This window comes from Erythrolamprus reginae, chromosome Z (genome assembly GCF_031021105.1).
Source record: "Erythrolamprus reginae isolate rEryReg1 chromosome Z, rEryReg1.hap1, whole genome shotgun sequence".
In the NCBI taxonomy this organism is placed as follows: domain Eukaryota; kingdom Metazoa; phylum Chordata; class Lepidosauria; order Squamata; family Dipsadidae; genus Erythrolamprus; species Erythrolamprus reginae.
In genome coordinates this window covers 48475098-48493635 of record NC_091963.1, presented here as the reverse complement: position 1 = coordinate 48493635, position 18538 = coordinate 48475098, and the positions used below count along the sequence as shown (strand labels likewise).

General features: G+C 44.9%; 1 protein-coding gene across 2 annotated transcripts in view; it reads left to right on the top strand.

The window, feature by feature from the left end:
• The first annotated feature begins 10244 nt into the window (after positions 1 to 10244).
• RFTN1 (raftlin, lipid raft linker 1) overlaps positions 10245 to 18538 on the top strand; it is a 123268-nt gene continuing 114974 nt past the window's right edge. The window contains exon 1 of one of the 2 annotated variants that reach the window (XM_070726428.1): positions 10245 to 10624. The gene's annotated coding sequence lies outside the window, so the exon portion shown is untranslated. Of the gene's footprint in view, positions 10765 to 18538 lie in introns of both variants that reach the window. The other variant, XM_070726429.1, reaches the window with a different exon arrangement.

Here is an 18538-nt window from a genome sequence, read left to right as displayed (position 1 = left end):
TGTGCGAACCCCACAGCGGGAGGGCTTCGCCGTCACCTGGCCAGGAAAGAGCTCCCCCCCCTCTGCCCCCCGCGCAGCTTTGTAGGGGGCTGGCTTGGAAAGGGAGTCCAAGGTACTTGGGATTGGGACCAGGGATCCTGGGGGCAAGGCGTCCCTTTGGTGCATCTTGGGAGTCCCGCGGGGCAGAGCCTGGCCAGAGAGATTTCACAGAAGCAAATGACTTCTGTCTTTTGCTTCTGCAAAATCTCTCTCTGGTCAGACTTCGCCCCCGCGGGACACCCAAGATGCACCGAGAGGACGCCTCACCCGGTTCTTTGCAGCAGCAAAGTGTCTTTGCTGCTGTGAAGCCTCAAGCGGAATAGTGCTCAGCTCCTGCGTAGGGTTGAAAAACCCTGCGTGGGAGACCGTTGCTGGGTGCATCAGCATGCACCTGTGCACCTTAGGGGAACACTGGTGGGAAGGCCCTGTGCCACCAGCTCTTTCTCCAGCCTGCGCTCGCTCCACTGGGCGCTGAGCCTGAACCAGGAGGGGATGAGCCACTAGCCACACCCTGCATCTGCCGCGGGGGCTCAGACAGCGCTCCCTTTCCAGCACGGGGCATGGAGAGCCAGCCGACTGCAATTTGGAGCACTTCAAGGAGCTAGGGCCCAGAGTCTTGGGCACATTTCGGCTGTACTGCTTGCAGGTGAGAGGGATGAGCTTCCTGGGTGCTGCTCCTCAGCAGCTTTGCGCTGCTCCTGTTGGCATGGCTGCGGGCCGGCCTGGATGGTGGGCATCCATAGCTGCTTGTAGGCAAGAGGGATGAGCTTCCTGGGCTGGCCCGCAGCCGCAGACCAGTGAGTTGCAGGCAGCTGGTTCTCCATGCCCTGTGCTGGAAAGGGAGCACTCTGTCCAAGCCCCCACGGCGGACACAGGGTATGGCTGGTGGTTCGTTTCCTCTCAGTCCAGGCTCAGCGCCCGGCGGAGACTGGAGAAAGAGCTGGTGGCACAGGGTCTTCCCACCCCTCCTCTTCCCCAGCAGATGGTTCAGGTAGGCTTGCTGTTAACATACCTGCCTCCCAACTATGTTGCATCAACCCTGCCTGCGCTGTTTGAGGCAGTAGCTGGCTTGGCGGTGGAGTTACCCAGGCTTGCAGTCCGGGGGACTTTAACATACCATCACTCGTCAAAACCTCGGAAATGGCACAGAGGTTCATGGCTTCCATGACAACCATGGACCTGACCCAAGTAATCCAGGTTCCGACTCATAGAGGGGGACATACTCGACTTGGTATTTATCTTGGAGCAGTGGAAAAATGATCTGGTTTTAAGGGGTATCATCACCACATCCTTGTCATGGTCAGATCACTTCCTGCTGAGGCTGGATTTTGACCGAACAGTCGCCCACTGTAGGAAGGCAAACCTGATTAGAAGAATCCACCCCAGGCACTAATGGACCCGGATGGATTTCAGAGGGAGCTTGGGGTAATTCCCAATTTGTTTGTCCATAGTCCGGCCAAATAAGGAATGGAATGGAATAAGGCTGCATTGGAGGCTTCTGACCAGATTGCACCTTTGCAGTCTCTCTGAGGTAGTCGACCCTGGAGATCTCCTTGGTTTACTGAGGAACTCCAGGGGATGAAATGGCAGAAGAGATGCCTAGAGCAAACATGGAGGGCCAGTAACCCTGAGTCTGACCGAACACCATTAAGAGCCTATATTAGGGCTTACCTTGTGGCAATAGAGGTGGCAAAGTCTGCATACATTACCGTCCTTATTGTGTTTGCAGATTTCCACCCAGTTGCCCTGTTTAGAATGACCCGCTCCCTCCTGAATAAGGTGGAAGTGGTGGAACCCTTGCAGGGTAGGAGAAATTTATTCAGTTTCTTGCAGATAGAATCGCTCAGATTCAGAATGACCTGGACTCCAATTAGGGAATTCAGGTCAGGTTTTAGTCCTGTTATTTAGGAAGAACTTAACCTTGTAAACCCTGAGGAAATGGACAAGGCCATGGGAGCTGTGAGTTCCTCCACCTGTTTACTGGACCCATGCTCCTCCCGGCTGGCTTTGGCCAGTCGGGAGGTGACACATGGCTGGATCCGGGTATTGATTAACAGTTCCTTGAGTGAGAGGTCATTTAAAGAGCCACTGAAGGAAGCAGTTGTATGATCCCTCTTTGAAAAACTGCATCCCGGAGGGAAGGGAAGGGGTCTCATGGCCGCAGCACCGGGGAGTATTCCCTCTCTCCTGGGAATGTCCCCAAGTTCTCATTGCCCAGGTGTTCTGGTCCTTTTGGACCAGAACAGATCTCTCTCTTGCAGGGAGAGTGATGCATGGGATGCTACCAGAGGCCTGGCAGGGGCCGGCATGCCCTGCTGGGTGAACTGGCTTGTCTCGCACTGACTATGGTGAACCCGGACAGGCAGCCACACCTGTGCCGACACAGCTGCAGAGACAATGCAATGCCAGGACGGTAGCCAAACAATTACATCTGGAAAGAGAGTTGGAGGAGTTACTTACAGAGGGGAAGAAGGGATTTCCTGTCTATGGTGGTAAGCGGAGAGTTCCTGAATGGGATTTTAGACTTTTGTTTCTGCGCTTGGTTGCTGGATGGAGCTAAAATGGCCTGAGATTGAAGAAGGCAGCTGTCTGTGTGATGAGGCATTTCAGCGGAAGCTTTGAAAAGTAGCGAATTGCCCATCATTCGATTCTTTCTAGCTATCTAACTGGTCTTCTTTGAAATTTGCCTATTGGAATTTGGAATTCTAAACTTCAGCTGTGGAAGCTTTATTTTTCTTTTCTTTTATAAACAAAGAGGAACATAATACCGGAAGAACGAGCAACTAAAAAACTGGAAGGAACTATAAAAGAGCTTGGAAAAGACTTGGAAAATTGATTATCTAGTGACATCGTGTGGCTGGAGGAAATATAGCAGTTTGCTATATGTCTAAAGACTTTGACATTTTTGCTATGAGAAGATGGATCAGCTAATGCATGGAAGGAAGAAAATGTTCAAGATGAAATTGTCTGAACTGAACTGATTTGAACTGATTTGATCTAATTGGACTGTTTGATTTGACTGAAATTACATTTGGACTGCCTTATTTGACTGAAATCACATTGGACAATATATTTATTTATTTATTTAGATTTGTATGCCGCCCCTCTCCGCAGACTCGAAATTAAATATTTTTAAGAATTAAATACTTTTAAGAAAATTAAAATACTTTTAAGAAAATCCAGAAGATTTTCTGGTAGCACAGAGAGTCAAGGTGATACTGCTAAGATTGCTTCTTGCACTTTAATTCTATGTTCTAAGGCAGTGTTTTTCAACCAAGGGCCAGCCAGGGGTTCCATGACTTAATAAGAAGGCAAGGTAAGGCAGTTCCCCCCTTCAATCCTGCCTGCTTATGCAGTGGGGCAGCCTCTTTCTTCGTTTCATGTCCGGCAGATCAATCATGCAGCAACAGCAATAGCAGCAGCCACCAAGCAGGAGGAGGAGTGGCAACGGCGTTGGTGCCGACAGCAGCAGCAGCACCCCTCTAGCCCCTCGCTGCAGCAGCGGGCCCAAAGCACGGGCTGCAGCGGCAGGAAGAGGAGGAGGAAGAGGAGGAGGAGGAAGCAGTTGTCTCTCCAGCACCTCCGACGCAGAGCTTCCCAGTCCAGGGCCGGGGTGCGCCAGGCAGCTCAAGGTTCTTTCCCGCTCCTCACGCCTCCTTCCCACACCTGCATGCACGCCACACTTATTGCCCCGCTCAGGCCCAGCACTCCCGGCACAGCCTCTCTCTCTCTCTCTCTCTCTCTCTCTCTCTCTCTCTGTGCTACTCTGCAGCCACAGACCCCCACGCATAGCAGCACTTGCTGATTCTGCCTCCATCCTCTAAGGTTAGATTACTATTACTTGTCTTCTCATCATTCCTATCACTGATCTCCCACTTATGACTATGACTGTAACTTGTTGCTTGTATCCTTATGATTTATATTGATTGTTTCTTGATTGCTTATTTAGCCCCTATGACAATCATTAAGTGTTGTATCTCATGATTATTGACAAATGTATCTTTTTAAATGTACACTGAGAGTATATGAACCAAAGACAAATTCCTTGTGTGTCCAATCACACCTGACCAATAAAAGAATTCTATTTCAGCTTCAGGATGTACAGCTTAATGCAGTGTTTTTCAACCAGAGTTCTGCCAGAAATCTGACAATACCAAAGGGTTCCCCTGAAGAAAAAGGTTGAAAAACACTGCCCTAAGGCCACCATTGCTTCGTGGCAAGTTTTCTCTTTAATAACATTTTCCTTGTGACAGGCTTGTTCTGTGTTTAACTGTTCCAGTAAATGTACTATTCTCTCTTTCAAATATTTCCATTCAAGGTGATGTTTGACCATAAACTCTCTGAAGGTGGATGCCTGATCAAGGCTCTTTGCACAATGGCTTGACTGGATGTCTATCTCGACCTTTCCCCATGCTCCAACAGACTGGGCTTTCAAGGTGTCGAAATGCTGGTGAAGGTATTCTGCCATTGTGCATGTGAGTTTTGAAGATCACCTGTAGAATGACTGCCTGAGCTTCTAATGCTTTGCTGGAAGAGGGGCTTGTTGCCATTCTGGAAGGTTACTGTGCTGGGTTACCAGCAGGGATGCTCAGTCCTGCTAATTCTCTGGAACAAGCAGGACTGAACTTGCCTTTTCCTTGACTTCCTCCAGGGAGAGCTATGTTAACAGTCTTGTGCAATAGAGATGGTTTCTAAAAACTTCTAGGGCTTCAAGGCCTACTAAAGCCTCCCCAGGGAGGAAAAGGAAGGTCTCTTCTGGCATATAAGGAGGCCTCAAAGCACAAAGGTCAGGTGGTACTTCACTCCACTGGTGCAGAAAATTTGGCTTGCTTGAGGGAACTAAGCTTTCAATTGGGGAGCCTACTGCACCAACCCCTTGCCTTCAGAGTCTGAGCTGGCCTCTCAAGTGCCTGGATAAAACGTCTGCACTTCAGATTAGAATTGGTAAGCAACACAATTTGGACTGGAGCAGGGTGAAACAGCAGCATTTTTAGACTGGCACAGCATGTAGCAGGTACACTTTAGCATAGGCATAGCAGCAAACGTTTTATCAGTTTTAGACTATTCTGCCCCAGAGCAAACTAGCTTCAACTATCTCCTTGGCTTCTTCCTGGCTCTTAGGACACAGTTCCAAATGAGGAAAAAACTCATCCACAAATAAGGTTCAACAGACTTTACTTAAAGAAAGTTAAAAACAATAACTTGCTGTTTGCCCCAGACCAGCTAAGCAGGATGAAGATACTTATCAGGCTGTTGTCTCTGCAGACTTCTGGATATTCCTGCTTTCATTCTGGAGCCTGGCCTGGATTCTCCAATGTGGGGAGAGTAATTCATCCATCTAAAAATGATAACCTGCCAGCCCTTTCTTGCAAAGGGGGAAAACTATAACTCCAAGATGGCGATAAACTTCAAGATCGCGATCTAGGCAGCTGTTTAACTTCACCGCTAGTCCTCACCACTAGTTTAATAATAGGTGAATCTTGCAGAAAGCGCAGCCAGCTCCCCAGCCCTGCATTCTAACTTGGGGTGGGGGAGATAGCGAACCGTGAATAGCTTGATTTCCTCTCTGACAATACACAGCTGACTTAAGCCCTACAAAGTACCTTGGAGCTTTCAAAGAAGCACAGTCGATTCCCCAGATTCCCCAGCTCTGCAAATTGACCTGGGTGGAAAACCTCCTGCAGATCATTTCAGCCAACTTGTAAAACATCTGTGCTTTCCCAAAGCTGAAAGCTGATCTCTCAGAAAGCATTGAACCAAGGCTTGCCTCCATTGGAAAAACCATCCAAGATCTGATAAACGCTAAAACACCAAAACAAGTACCCTACACCACACCACACCACCACCACCACTTTATACTCCACCTAGGCCACCACAACCTCTACCTCCAAACCCAACTACCGACATCCCCACCCTAGTTAAAGATGCTATGGAGCGTGAACAAAAGCATCAGTATGCCGTCCTATTTGGCCTGAAGGAAAACGGGGAAACTGATTTAACAAATATACGTAATATCATACGCAACCAGCATCCTCAAACAATTGCCTCTGATGACATCTTAGAGGTCACTAGAAATGGCTCTGTACTTAAGTGCAGTGATGGATCAATGGCTCCCTGATTCTGCAGAATAGTCTGCAAAAGTGAAACTACCAAGCAACAGTTCATCAAGACCATGAATTCCATCGCCAGAAATAACGCCAAATACAACAAACTCAGATCCAGACCAAATCTAACTCTACTCCAATGCATCTGCTCTTGTGAACTAGGGGCCGAACTTAAGAGATGTCTTGATTATGGCGAAACTAACCTATATATGGACTACCGCTCTGAGTGCATCAGAACCAAAACCCACAACCCTCCCTTCATCTCCCAACCCACCAACCCTCCTCAGCCATCCTACACTTCTCTACCTACCATCCCTTATCAACAAATGGACATCCCTAGCACTTCCAACAAAGAATGGGAAAGCGCACCCCTTGCTACCTCAATTCAATCCAATTTCAATTCAACTCAATCCAATTTCATTCCTGAACATAAATTCAATCTCAAATGTAAACTAATCAATGCAAGAAGTATAATCAACAAGTTGTCTGAATTCCTCCTCCTACTTGACACCAACATATTTGACATAATCTTTGTTTGTGAAACATGGTTGAATACATCCTATCCTGACTCCATCATCACACCAAGTAACTACCTTGTTTTCCGGTCTGACCGTGAATCCTGCAGAGGAGGTGGTATAGCTATGTTCTATAAAAATTCACTCAATCTAAAAAACATCCAAGTTGGACATGATCTTAGCCTTCCTGAAACTATTATATGTGATCTTTCCCTCAATACCACACTCCTCTTCCTACTTTGCTACAGAGCTCCAAATTACGACATTACCCATGCAACAAAATTAACTTCCCTACTAACGTGGGCAACCTCCTGCCTCTGCCCCATTATCTTCCTTGGCGACCTCAACCTACCACACCTCAACTGGACCTTAAATGAATGCTCCACAGAACCTATACAAACTGCCCTTTACAACACCGTCACCAGCTTGGGACTTGACCAATTAGTATCAAACAATACCAGACTCAACAGCTGTCTTAACCTCATATTCTGTAATAGCAAAAGCGCTATCTATGGACTACATATAAAAGAACCCTTCTCCAACAGCAATCATAGTATGATTAACTTCAACCTCAATCTACATCATCCTGACACTCACCTGAATAACATGACACCTAAGTACAATTTTAGTAAAGCCAACTATGAACTCATAGATGCCAATCTCTCAATTCTTAACTGGCAGTCTTTGCTCTCTAACTGCAACACCATTGATGATCTCTACAAAATGTTCTTACTCCAAATTAAAAGACTTATCAGGCTACATGTACCACTCACTTCATCCAGAGGTAAAAGGAAAAATAACTTACTTGTCTCAATAAAAAAACTGCAAACCAAAAAAAGATCTCTCTGGCATAAAAGCAAAAAAGGCCAAGTAACCAACTTCAAAAGCCGCTACAAAAGTATATGCCAGCAAATAAAAGCAGAATGTCTCAACTATCACAGCAAACAAGAGGAAAACCTCCTTCGCATCAAATCTAACCGAGCCTTCTATAACTTTGTCAACAACAAACTCAATGACTCTAGACCTATTCCACCTCTCGTAGGACCCAACAACAAAGAATACCACGATGATCCATCCAAAGCTAATCTCTTCAACTCTTTATTTGTCTCTGTCTTTGTTAACAGTAATGGCTCAACCCCCACCTTTGCAAATCGCACCTCAAACTCTCTCAACAACCTAACCCAAATAGATTTCACTTAGACCGCATTGAAAAAGCAATCCGTGACCTCAAACCTTCCCTATCAGTTGGACTACACAGTCTTTGTGCATACTTCCTAAAAAAGCTCTCTTCTGCTATAGCTGAACCTCTAAGCATTATCTTACAAAAATCCTTCAGGACCAGCACACTCCCCAAACTATGGTCAAAGCAGTAGTCATCCCCATCTTCACAAAAGGAGACCCTTCTCTCGTTGACAATTGCAGACCAATATCACTATGCTGGATCTCATGTAAAATCATGGAATCAATTATAAATCAATCTATCACCCTTTACTTAGAATCTAATAACCTACTCTCTAACAAACAATTTGGATTCAGAAAGAAATTATCCTGCAACCTACAACTACTTCACTGCAAAAAAATATGGATTACCCAGCTAGATCAAGGAAAATCCATTGATGCAATTTATATTGACTTTTGCAAAGCCTTCGACTCAGAGGTCCACGACAAACTACTCCTAAAACTCAAATCCTATGGCATCTCAGGATTCTCCAGAGCTGGATTACTGCATTCCTGTCAAACAGGCAACAAGTTGTCAAAATTGGAAGCGCCATTTCCACCCCCGTACCTGTCAAAAGTGGCGTTCCCCAGGCCACCATTACCCTACATGGGACTTGATTAAGGTTTTGGATTCCTTGACAAAATCAACCTATGAGCCTCTCCAAGACTGTCCTATCTGATACCTCACCCAGAAGGTGGCCTTCCTGGTGGCAATTACATATGCTCATAGAATTTCAGAACTTGCAGCACTCTCAGCTCGCAAAAAAATGTGTAAATTTTCCCCAGGTAAAGTAGTGGTTTGGCTGGATCCCACCTTCCTTACGAAGGTCAACTTCTGCTACCATAAAGCTCAGGAGCTAACACTTCCCTCCTTTTGCTCCTGTCCTTCCCATCCTCTGGAACGTAAGTGGCACACTCTGGACGTTAGACGGGCACTTCATACCTATCTAAAGCACTCCAAAGGGTGGCGTAAGTCTTATTCCTTTCCTACTTCCCAACTTCCATGGGACAGAAAGTATCTGCAGCTGTAGTGGGGAGATGGATTAGAGCAGTGATATGATATCTAGAATATATGACATGTCTGCTTTTACCCGTCCGTTGGGTATAACCGCTCACTCAACTAGGAGTGCGGCTGCCTCCGCAGCCTGGTCCACCCAAGGACCTTGAGGGGGTGTGTAGGGCTGCCAGCTGGGCCACCCCTTCTTCCTTCATAAAGCATTATAAAATTGATGTTTTTGCATCAGCAAAGGAAGCTTTCCGTCATAGGGTACTCCAACAGGTAGTGCCATCTGCATCTAAAAAGGATTCGTTCCCTCCCACAGGACATAAGCTTTAGAAGGTCCCACTTCTGGCTGCTGTCTCCTCCCAGTAAGGAAAATGAACCGTTATCTCCTTACCTAAACTGTCATTTTCTTATGTAAGGAGACAACAGCCAGAGCCCTCCCGTTACCTTTTAGATCCTGGAATGTGAGGGATCCTATCTACTTTATCATAGTCTGGTTTGTTCCTTTGTTTACACTTTACAAACTCTGGTATTCTTGTGAGTGTTTTTCTCCTGTACATATCCTAATTTTTCTGCCACGAGTTGACCACACTACGAGCCTGTGCTTCAGACTTCACTAAAAGCAGGAAAATGTTTGCCGGGCAGAAAAAATATTGGGAAAACAGGCTCAGTCCTCATTGGCTGATGGAAGAGTCAACCCACTTCTGGTTGCTGTCTCCTTACATAAGAAAACAACCGTTTAAGTAAGGAGACTGGTTCATTCTATTCTATTCTATTCTATTCTAAGAGATATATGCTAGTCTTCCTAGTGTAAGAAAGTAGGTAATGTTAGGAAACTTCTGGTCTCCTTTGCTAAGTGTATTGAAACAATGGCTGGACTGTCATATTTGGGGATGCTTTAATTCAGATTATATAGACTAGAAACTGGATTTGAGCGCCATAATGGTCCATTTAATATTTGATTCAATGGTGAGTCATGTTCACCAATAATTATTCTAAGCAATCAAGTGGTTTAATCTTCAACGTAACCTTTTTCTCTTAAGACTCCCGCTTTCTAATCTTGCTTACTCAATTCTTTTTTTTAATGCAACCATGATTTGCAAATCAACCAAGTTATGTTTAAATTTAATATGAAATCAAATTTTGAACACATGCATTATGGCTTCCATCACGCGATCTGCAAGGATTAAAATTATTCAGCAGTCTATTAACCTGATTCAATTCCTCAAGACCCTCACAGTTGGACAGCGGAGACTCGCTCGGAGAGCCAGTTTTAAAAAAACTCGACAGTATCTCCGAGAAATCAGCGTTGAGGGCGTGAATTATTAGGCATGCCTTAAGGGAGTGTCCCGGCCTTTAAAAACAGTCTTTCTTCGGGGGCGAGAGGCGGCGGCGGTTTCCCCCGGCAAGCAACCTCTCTTGGCTCCTCCCCGCCTTTAGCTTAGTAGCGAGGAAGCGGCTTCTTTCGGAGAGAAGACGAAGCATCGCGGCTCTCGAGCTGGTTGGGTTGTTGTTGCACCCACAGTTCTTCCGCGAGTTGAGGCACCTCCCAGTCTCTTTAAATGTTCTTCCTCCAGCAACCGGTGAAGCACTGAGTCTGCTGCTCATTTCCGAGAAGGTGGCGTGGAGCAAACTTTCAGCATTGGCGTCGACGGAGCTGTGGGCTGTTCGGCGGAGTCTCTACCCTTAAAACGAAGCGAAGTAGCAGCGTCGATTGAGAAAAAAGGAAGGAGGGCGAGGGTCAGGTGCGGAAAGATGGGGCGGTGGGACTGTGGAAGTTAGTAAAATAATCCCTGAAGTAGGGAACTGGGAGCGAGGATCCGCCACGCGCATTCGGAAAGGACCCGCAGAAAGAGGCTTCGGTCGTCTGGGGGTTGTCGTTCAGGTACTCGTAAAATTTCACCGTTAGGAAGGAATGGAAAATGGGTATGGATCCACCTAAGTGTCTGCGTGCGGTGCTCGTGCTTTGCATTAGGTTTTTCTTCACACAGGTGTGAAATCTCATTCTCCGCGCGCGCTCTTTTTTTTTTTTAAATTAAATCTGAGATTAGTATTGGTTATTAACGAAGCTCGGAGTTTCCGCTGATGCAAGGATTCTATCTTTTCCTAGTTGAATCCGAAGCATTTGGGAAACGTAGGGGTGGGGGGAGGAATGTGGAAGAACGGAGTTCAATTCTTTGCAATTGAGGAAATTTAAAAGAATTTAAAGGAGGGAAATGTTAATTGATGCTTGTGTTTTGCTAGTCTCTAGTATTGAATTACTCTTGAAAACATATAAGAAGGATAGCTTTTGACGTTCCTATAATGGAAGACAGTAAGAGAATTAGCAGGAAAATTAAGGAGTAAAAAAAGTATGTGCTGAAGAAATGGTTAAGGCAGAATGTCATTACTTGCTATAGAAATGTATATTGGTAGTGCAAGACAATTTCCGCCACCTTAGCAGCTAGATGTGATGCTTCCTCAGTGATAAATGTCATTGCTGAAAAGTCTTTTATTATTTGATATTACATCTGTAAAGTTTTTATGATTCTTTGGGGCTCTGCAAATTTTCAGTTAATGCTTTTTTGGGCCTAATGCAAAGTATACAAGATATATCAGTTTTGGTGATGTCTCTATCTATAATATGGAAAATAAATGTTCAGGCTCCAAATAAACTTGTCAATTATGGCTTAAAAAAACTAACTGGTTATCTTTCACAATGTTCTAGAAACAGTCATTGGTAGTGTTTTTAAAATCTTATCTTCCATAATATGTCGCCTTTCTTAACTTGGTATTTTTTAAAATGTAGGGCTACATTTCCTGTCACCTCAGTGAGATCAGCACAATATATGTTAGAGCTGAACATGCCAGTGCTTCTACATAAGAATATATTAAAATACTACTATGTCAAATCTAGCATCTATTTAGTTTAGTACTGGATTTTCACAGTGTAAAACCAGTGTCTACAGCTAGCTTTTCTAATAAGATACCCTATACTTTTTCCTGTAACACATGATAATGCGGAGACACAAACTATTTAAAACAAAAGGATGTAGTTTTTACCATATAAATGATGAATTTAGGTCACAATAGAATGGGTGGATTGAGGTACAGTAGTGCATACGCTATATTCAAAAAGCAAATTTGGCTTTGGGGAGAAGTCTTTAAAGGAGCTTCAGAATGCAGAATGGGCGTGAGGTTGTAAATGTACTCATTTTACTTGATAGAGAAGGCTCCCATCATAATCTAATAGCAATTACTACATGAGAAAATAGCAATTGGATTTATCAGACTGGTTCTACTTATTTATCCTACTAAGAATATATTTGGTACCTAGAATGACCTTAGAAGCATTCCTTGACTAAGTGATTTGAAAAGTTAGATTAAGGATTTAGGATCATAGTACCATCAGAACTTCCCAGTATGTGCTTTCCTAATCTAATCTAGTAATATAAATTGTAAATGGAGTCAGCATCAGGATAGGTGAGCAAAGAAGCAAAATAAAACATTTTTTAAAAAATTAATTTGGATTACTCACGGGGGTTTACACTTTAAACAAGATTAGACTATGCAAGACATAATCATAAGAATGCCAGTATAAACAATATTTTAAAATTTTACAGTGTGATTTTGTTTCCGATACCAGTTCAAAAGACCCTAAAGACAAAATTGTGTGGCTTGATTGTTTGGTTTATTCCCTGAGTTTATCCAGGCCTATTTAACTATTAATAAGAGATCTTAGATGGGGGATTACCAATGCAAATATATTTCATGGTAGCCCCATGGCTCCATATTATGCATTTAAGTATATATTGTCATCACATAGATAGGGCAAATATTGTGTGAACTATAAGAGGAAAATACCATGCTTCCCCCCAAATAAGACTGCATCTTATTTTTCTTTTTGGTTTAAAAACAAGCAATCTAGCTTATTTTCAGGGAGGTCTTATTATTTTTTGAGGTGCAGAAGGCAGCGAGTGCAGTCACCTCATGGCTGCTGGGTCCCTCAATAACAGTCCACAGATCAGCTGATCCAGCAAGGGCTGGATGTTCTATCTCTCTGGATGCTTGAAAATGTTTCCAGTGCACTCTTGCTAGGCCCAGCTCTGCCCACGGACCCAGGCAATCTTGCAGCTGAGGGCCCGTGTGTTCTGTAGTTCACGTTGTGGATATGGAGCAGGTGGCGACCATGGTTTGTGCTCAGCCAGTCTTGGACCTTGGGTGTTGCTTAGGCTGTTCCTACAATGAGAGAGAAAGCTATGCAGCCCATCGGAAGCATTCCCCCCCTCTCCTACTCAACTGCTGCTGCTGCTTGAGAAATGAACAGGCAATTATGGAAGATTATGGCAAATGCATGCTTCTGATAGAAGAAAAGCCCAGCCTGTCCTTTTCAAGTGATCATATATGTATGTATGTATGTATGTATGTATGTATGTATGTATGTATGTATGTATGTAGATTGTTCTGAGTTCGGGTTTTGCCCTGTGTAATATTTTGAGTGTCTATGCGACGTTTCGGTGAAATCACATTCACCATCATCAGGCTGAAGTTATAAGCTTCGTGCTGCTGTAAATATAAATATATTTATATGGCAGTGGGTAGCCTCGAACAAGCGATGAAATGAGCTTGTTTTGAGAATAAATCAATGAGAGCCCAAATAAGTTACTCTTGCTCTCGAGTTTTATGATGAAATCCTTCACTATTTCTTCTCAGGGTCTATTGGGGTTGGTGACATGCTGGAGCAACCAAGGAGGTTTACCGGGTCTATGTTTCTTAGTGGCATAGGTGGCACAACTCCTTACATAGTCTTCAACTTTTTATTTTATTTATTTATTTGTCAAACAAGTATAGTATTATAGTACATATTAACATAACATAACATAAATAGAACGTAGTAATAGAAAGGATAATAAGACAGTAGGACAGGGACATTAGGCACATAAGTGCACTTATGCAGGCCCCTTACAGACCTCTTAGAAAAGGGGAGAGGTCAATTGTAGATAATGTAAGGTAGAAGATTTTGGGGTTGGGGGAAGCAACAACAGAGTCAGGTAATGAGTTCCAGGTGGTGACCACTCTATTTCTGAAATCGTATTTCGTAATTCTGCAGTCAAGTTTGTATCTATTATGTGCTCCTGTGTTGTTGTTGTTAAAGGTGAAGTAGTCACTGACAGGGAGTACATTATGATGTATGATTTTATGAACAACAACAGTTAAATAAGTTCAGAGACGACGTAGTTATAAATTTCCTAGATTTAGTATTTGAAGTCTGGAGGAGTAGGGAAATTTGTTACGTGAGGAGGAGTGAAGGACTCTTCTTGTGAAGTATTTCTGGACTCCTTCGATTGTATTAATATCTGATATGCAGTGTGGATTCCACACAAGTGAGCTATATTCTAGAATAAATCTGACAAATGTTTTGTACGCTCTGGTTAATAAATCAGTGTTTCTAGAGAAGAAGCTATGTAAGATTAGGTTTACAATTCTTAATGCTTTTTTGGCAATGCTGTTACAGTGGGCTCTAGCACTTAGGTAATTGGAAATGAGTACTCCAAGGTCTTTGACTGAGAGTCCTCTGTTAGTTCAGTTTTACCAAGTATGTATTTAGTATTCGGATTCTTTTTACCAATGTGTAGACGGAGCATTTGTTGGTAGAGATTTGAAGTTGCCAGTTGTTAGACCATTCAGCTACATGGTCAAGGTCGTTTTGAAGGGTAGAAGTATTGCAAGTGGTATTAAATAGTTTAACATCATCAGCAAAAAGAACACAATTGCTTGTCATATTGTCACAGAGATCGTTTATGTAGAGTATAAAGAGAGTACTGTAGGTCCTAAAATACTGCCTTGTGGGACACCACTGTTAACTGGAGCAGGATTAGATATGGCATTACCTATTTTGACCACTTGTTGTCTGTTGGACAGGAACACTGAAATCCAATCATGCAGAGGTCCAGAGATGCCATAGGATTTTTGTTTCAGAAGAGGTTTGTCATGAACTACTGAATCAAAGGCTTTGCAAAAGTCTATATAGATTGCATCTATTGATCTACCCTGATCAAGTTGGATAGTCCATATGTTTTTACAGTGTAAGAGTTGCAGATTGCAGGATAATTTCCCCCTGAAACCGAATTGTTTGTTGGAAAGTAGGTTATTAGTTTCAAGATAAAGTGTAATGGTCACCCAGGTGGCCTTCAATTCAGCTGAAGGACATTTAGGGACTTCACTTACAGCTGTATAGAATGATGGAGATGCTTCATTTCGCAGGGACCCCTTCGTTAACCCAATATAAAGATCCCCAGGGGCCTTCAATGCCCATTCATGGGCCTTGGAGCCTTGTTTAGGGACTGTTCCACTTACAATTAGGCATCCAAAATAGTCAGGAAGATATGCCAATGACTGGCTCCTGGACACAGATTGGGCGTTCCCAGCTTCCAACCGGTCAACAACTTGGCTTCTTAGAGATCTCCAATCAGAGTGGAGTTGCTCCCATTTGGGTCTCACTTTGTCTGGCCAGATACTCCTGGCCACCCACAGCTCTGAGGAGAGACAGATCCTGAAGGGGAGTAGTCTTATAAGCAGGGTGTTTTTGCCGCCTCCCCATTTCAAGTTTTGCTGATTCCTCTATGGGGGTGGGGTTGAGAATTCCAACCCCTTCTGCAGCAGATTTTTTGGTTACCCTTTTCTCTTCCATTTCTCCTGAGTTTACTCTCTGCCCCTGGCTGGGAACGGAGGGATTGGGGGCTCAGGTCCCTGAAAAATAAAGTGAGTATCGGGATAAATGTCCTCAGAGAGGGGCGGCATACAAATCTAATACATTATTATTAATTATTATTCCTTCCAGTACCCCACCCAAGTTAAGGTTCATCCCCCATCCCCACACCCACAAGTTCATCATGAGAACCAGTCCAAATGCAGGGATTTCCCTGACCTCTTTACAACCGCTGGTGCAGAACGAAAGATGACCTAAGAAAGGAATTTGTTGTGGCTAGTAACTTTCCCTCTCATGCAACTACCCCTCCAAGTTCCCATAATACTATTCTACTGTGGCAGGCCAAAGTCTCTAACTCCAAATGATGGCTTCGGCCTGACAGTGTGTGTATGTGTGTGCATGTGCAGTGAAGAGCGGCAATTAATTGGTGCTACTGGAATGTGCAGAAAGTTCACATACATGCTCCCAGCTTGTACATATGCACAGAAGCTGACTCTCATGAGAGGATACGTGTGTGTGATTTCACCTATTTTTGGCATTTTTTTTGCTTCTGTGCATGTGTGGAAGCAAAAAAATGCCAAAAATGGCCGGAAAATGGATGCTGCTGCTGCTTGGAGGACCCCACAGAAGAGCTGAGCAGAAGAGCCTTCCCCTCCCAAACAGGTAAGAGACCTCCGGCCGCCCCCACTTCCTAGCTGATTGTTCTGGCCACCGTTCCTTTCAGTTCCTGCAAGGTATCTGCTGCGACTGCACGGCCTGCTCTGTGCTCTCCTGCAGCCATCTCTCGGTGGGGCAATGACGTCCCAACCAAGTTGTGGCCTTCGGGAGCACAGCATTGGAGGCCTGACAAGCCCGACAGCATGCCTCTCTCGTCAGGCCCGGATGTATTGAGAGGGCAAGGGGAGTAGATAGAACTCATTCACCGAGCATGATCCTCCCTCCTCACCAACTTCTTTGCACTCATCTCTGACTGTCGCCCCTTCCCTCGTTCCCTTTACTAACTTTGCATCTGGTCATCCCCCTTGGTCCATTCTCCCCCTACTCAATAGAGAGTCTCTTACTTGTGTAGAAGTCGGGGGGAGGAGGGAGATTCTCGTTCGGCAGAGGGGCTCTGTTTGCTGCCTGCACTCTCCGAGAGTCCATTCATTGCGATGGCTCGGTGGAGAGCAGGGCACTGTCGGGCCAGGCACTGTGCTTCCAGAGGTCGTGGCTTGCTCAGGGCATCATCGCTGCACTGACAGATGCTTGCAGTGCGGGAGGAGAGAGAAGGTCACACGGTTGGGGCTTGGGTCTGCCGCTGTTGCTGCTGGCTGGGGCTCTGCTGCTCTAGGCGCCGTGGTGAGATTCGGCTGCTGCCCATGTGCAGCAACCAAAATCTCATGCAAACGTCCTTCACACAGTGAGATTTTGGTGAAAAGCCAAAAAATAGTGATTTTCACCGGAATCCCCCCAGTTGTGTATATGCATGATACCTGCACGGACAGTGGTGATAAAGCTGCGTACAAAGCTCCATTTCTGCTACTGGAGTGTCAGTCCCCTATTCCAGGGGGGGCACCCCTCTGTGTGTGTGTGTATGTGTGTGGGTGAGAGACAGAGAAATGGCAGAGAGGAAATCCTTTCAAATAGCATTGCCTGCAATTCTTGTTAACTCTCCTCCATAATTTCTCTTTCTCTCCTCTCTCTCTCCCTCTCTCATACACACAGACATTTAATTGTTTGAAAGAGAAAGGTTGGGCTTTGCTTCTTTCATAAGCACAGGCTTCCCATAATTACCTGTCCTTTTCTCAAGCAGCAGCAGCCAAATAGAGGTAGGGGAGCCAATTCCAATGGGCTGTATGGGTTTCTGCCTCATTATAGCAGCAGCCTAAGTAACACCCGAGTTCCAGGCCTGGCAGAGCACAAACCATCATTGTTGCCTGCTCCATAGCCACAAGGTGAGCTATGGAACAGAGGGGCCCTCGGCTGCAAGTTTGCCTGGTGCCATGGGCAGGACTGTGGCTAGCAAGAGTGCACTGGAAACATCTCCAAGCACCTCCCAGCTGTCACTGGATCAACTGATCCTTAGGCTACGGTTGAGGGGCCCACCAGCCATGAGCAGACTGGGAAAGGGTGCATCCTATACTGGCCATGCCCACCCCTTCACTAGGTCGTAATTCAGTCCAATTTAATTTTATTACAGTCATAGGCCAGAGACCAAAATAATCAAAAATGTGCAGCAAATATACAATTCAATTCAATTTATTAGATTTGTATGCCGCCCCTCTCCGAAGACTCACAACAATAATAAAAAACAATATTCCAGCGAAAACAAATCTAATATTAAAAAGCACATAAAACCCTATCATATTTCAAAAGTAAACAACATATACATACCCAAACATAAATATAAAAAAGCCTGGGGGAAAGGTGTCTCAACTCTCCCATGCCTAGTGGTATAGATGGGTCTTGAGTAATTTACAAAAGACAAGGAGTGTGGGGGCAGTTCTAATCTCCGGGGGGAGTTGATTCCATAGGGCCGGGGCCGCCACAGAGAAGTCTCTTCCCCTGGGGCCTGCCAAACGACATTGTTTGGTCGACGGGACCCGGAGAAGGCCAATTCTGTGGGACTTTATCGGTCGCTGGGATTCGTGTGGTAGCAGGCGGTTCCGGAGGTACTCTGGTCCAATGCCATGCAGGGCTTTAAAGGTCATAACCAACACTTTGAATTGTGACCGGAAACTGATTGACAGCCAATGCAGGCCACGGAGTGTTGCAGAAACGTGGGCGAATCTAGGAAGCCACACGATGGCTTTCGCGGTCGCGTTCTGCATGATCTGAAGTTTCCAAACACTTTTCAGAGGTAGCCCCATGTAGAGAGCGTTGCAGTAATCGAACCTCGAGGTGATGAGGGCATGAGCGACTGTGAGCAGTGACTCTCTGTCCAAATAGGGCCGCAACTGGTGCACCAGGCGGACCTGGGCAAACGCCCTCC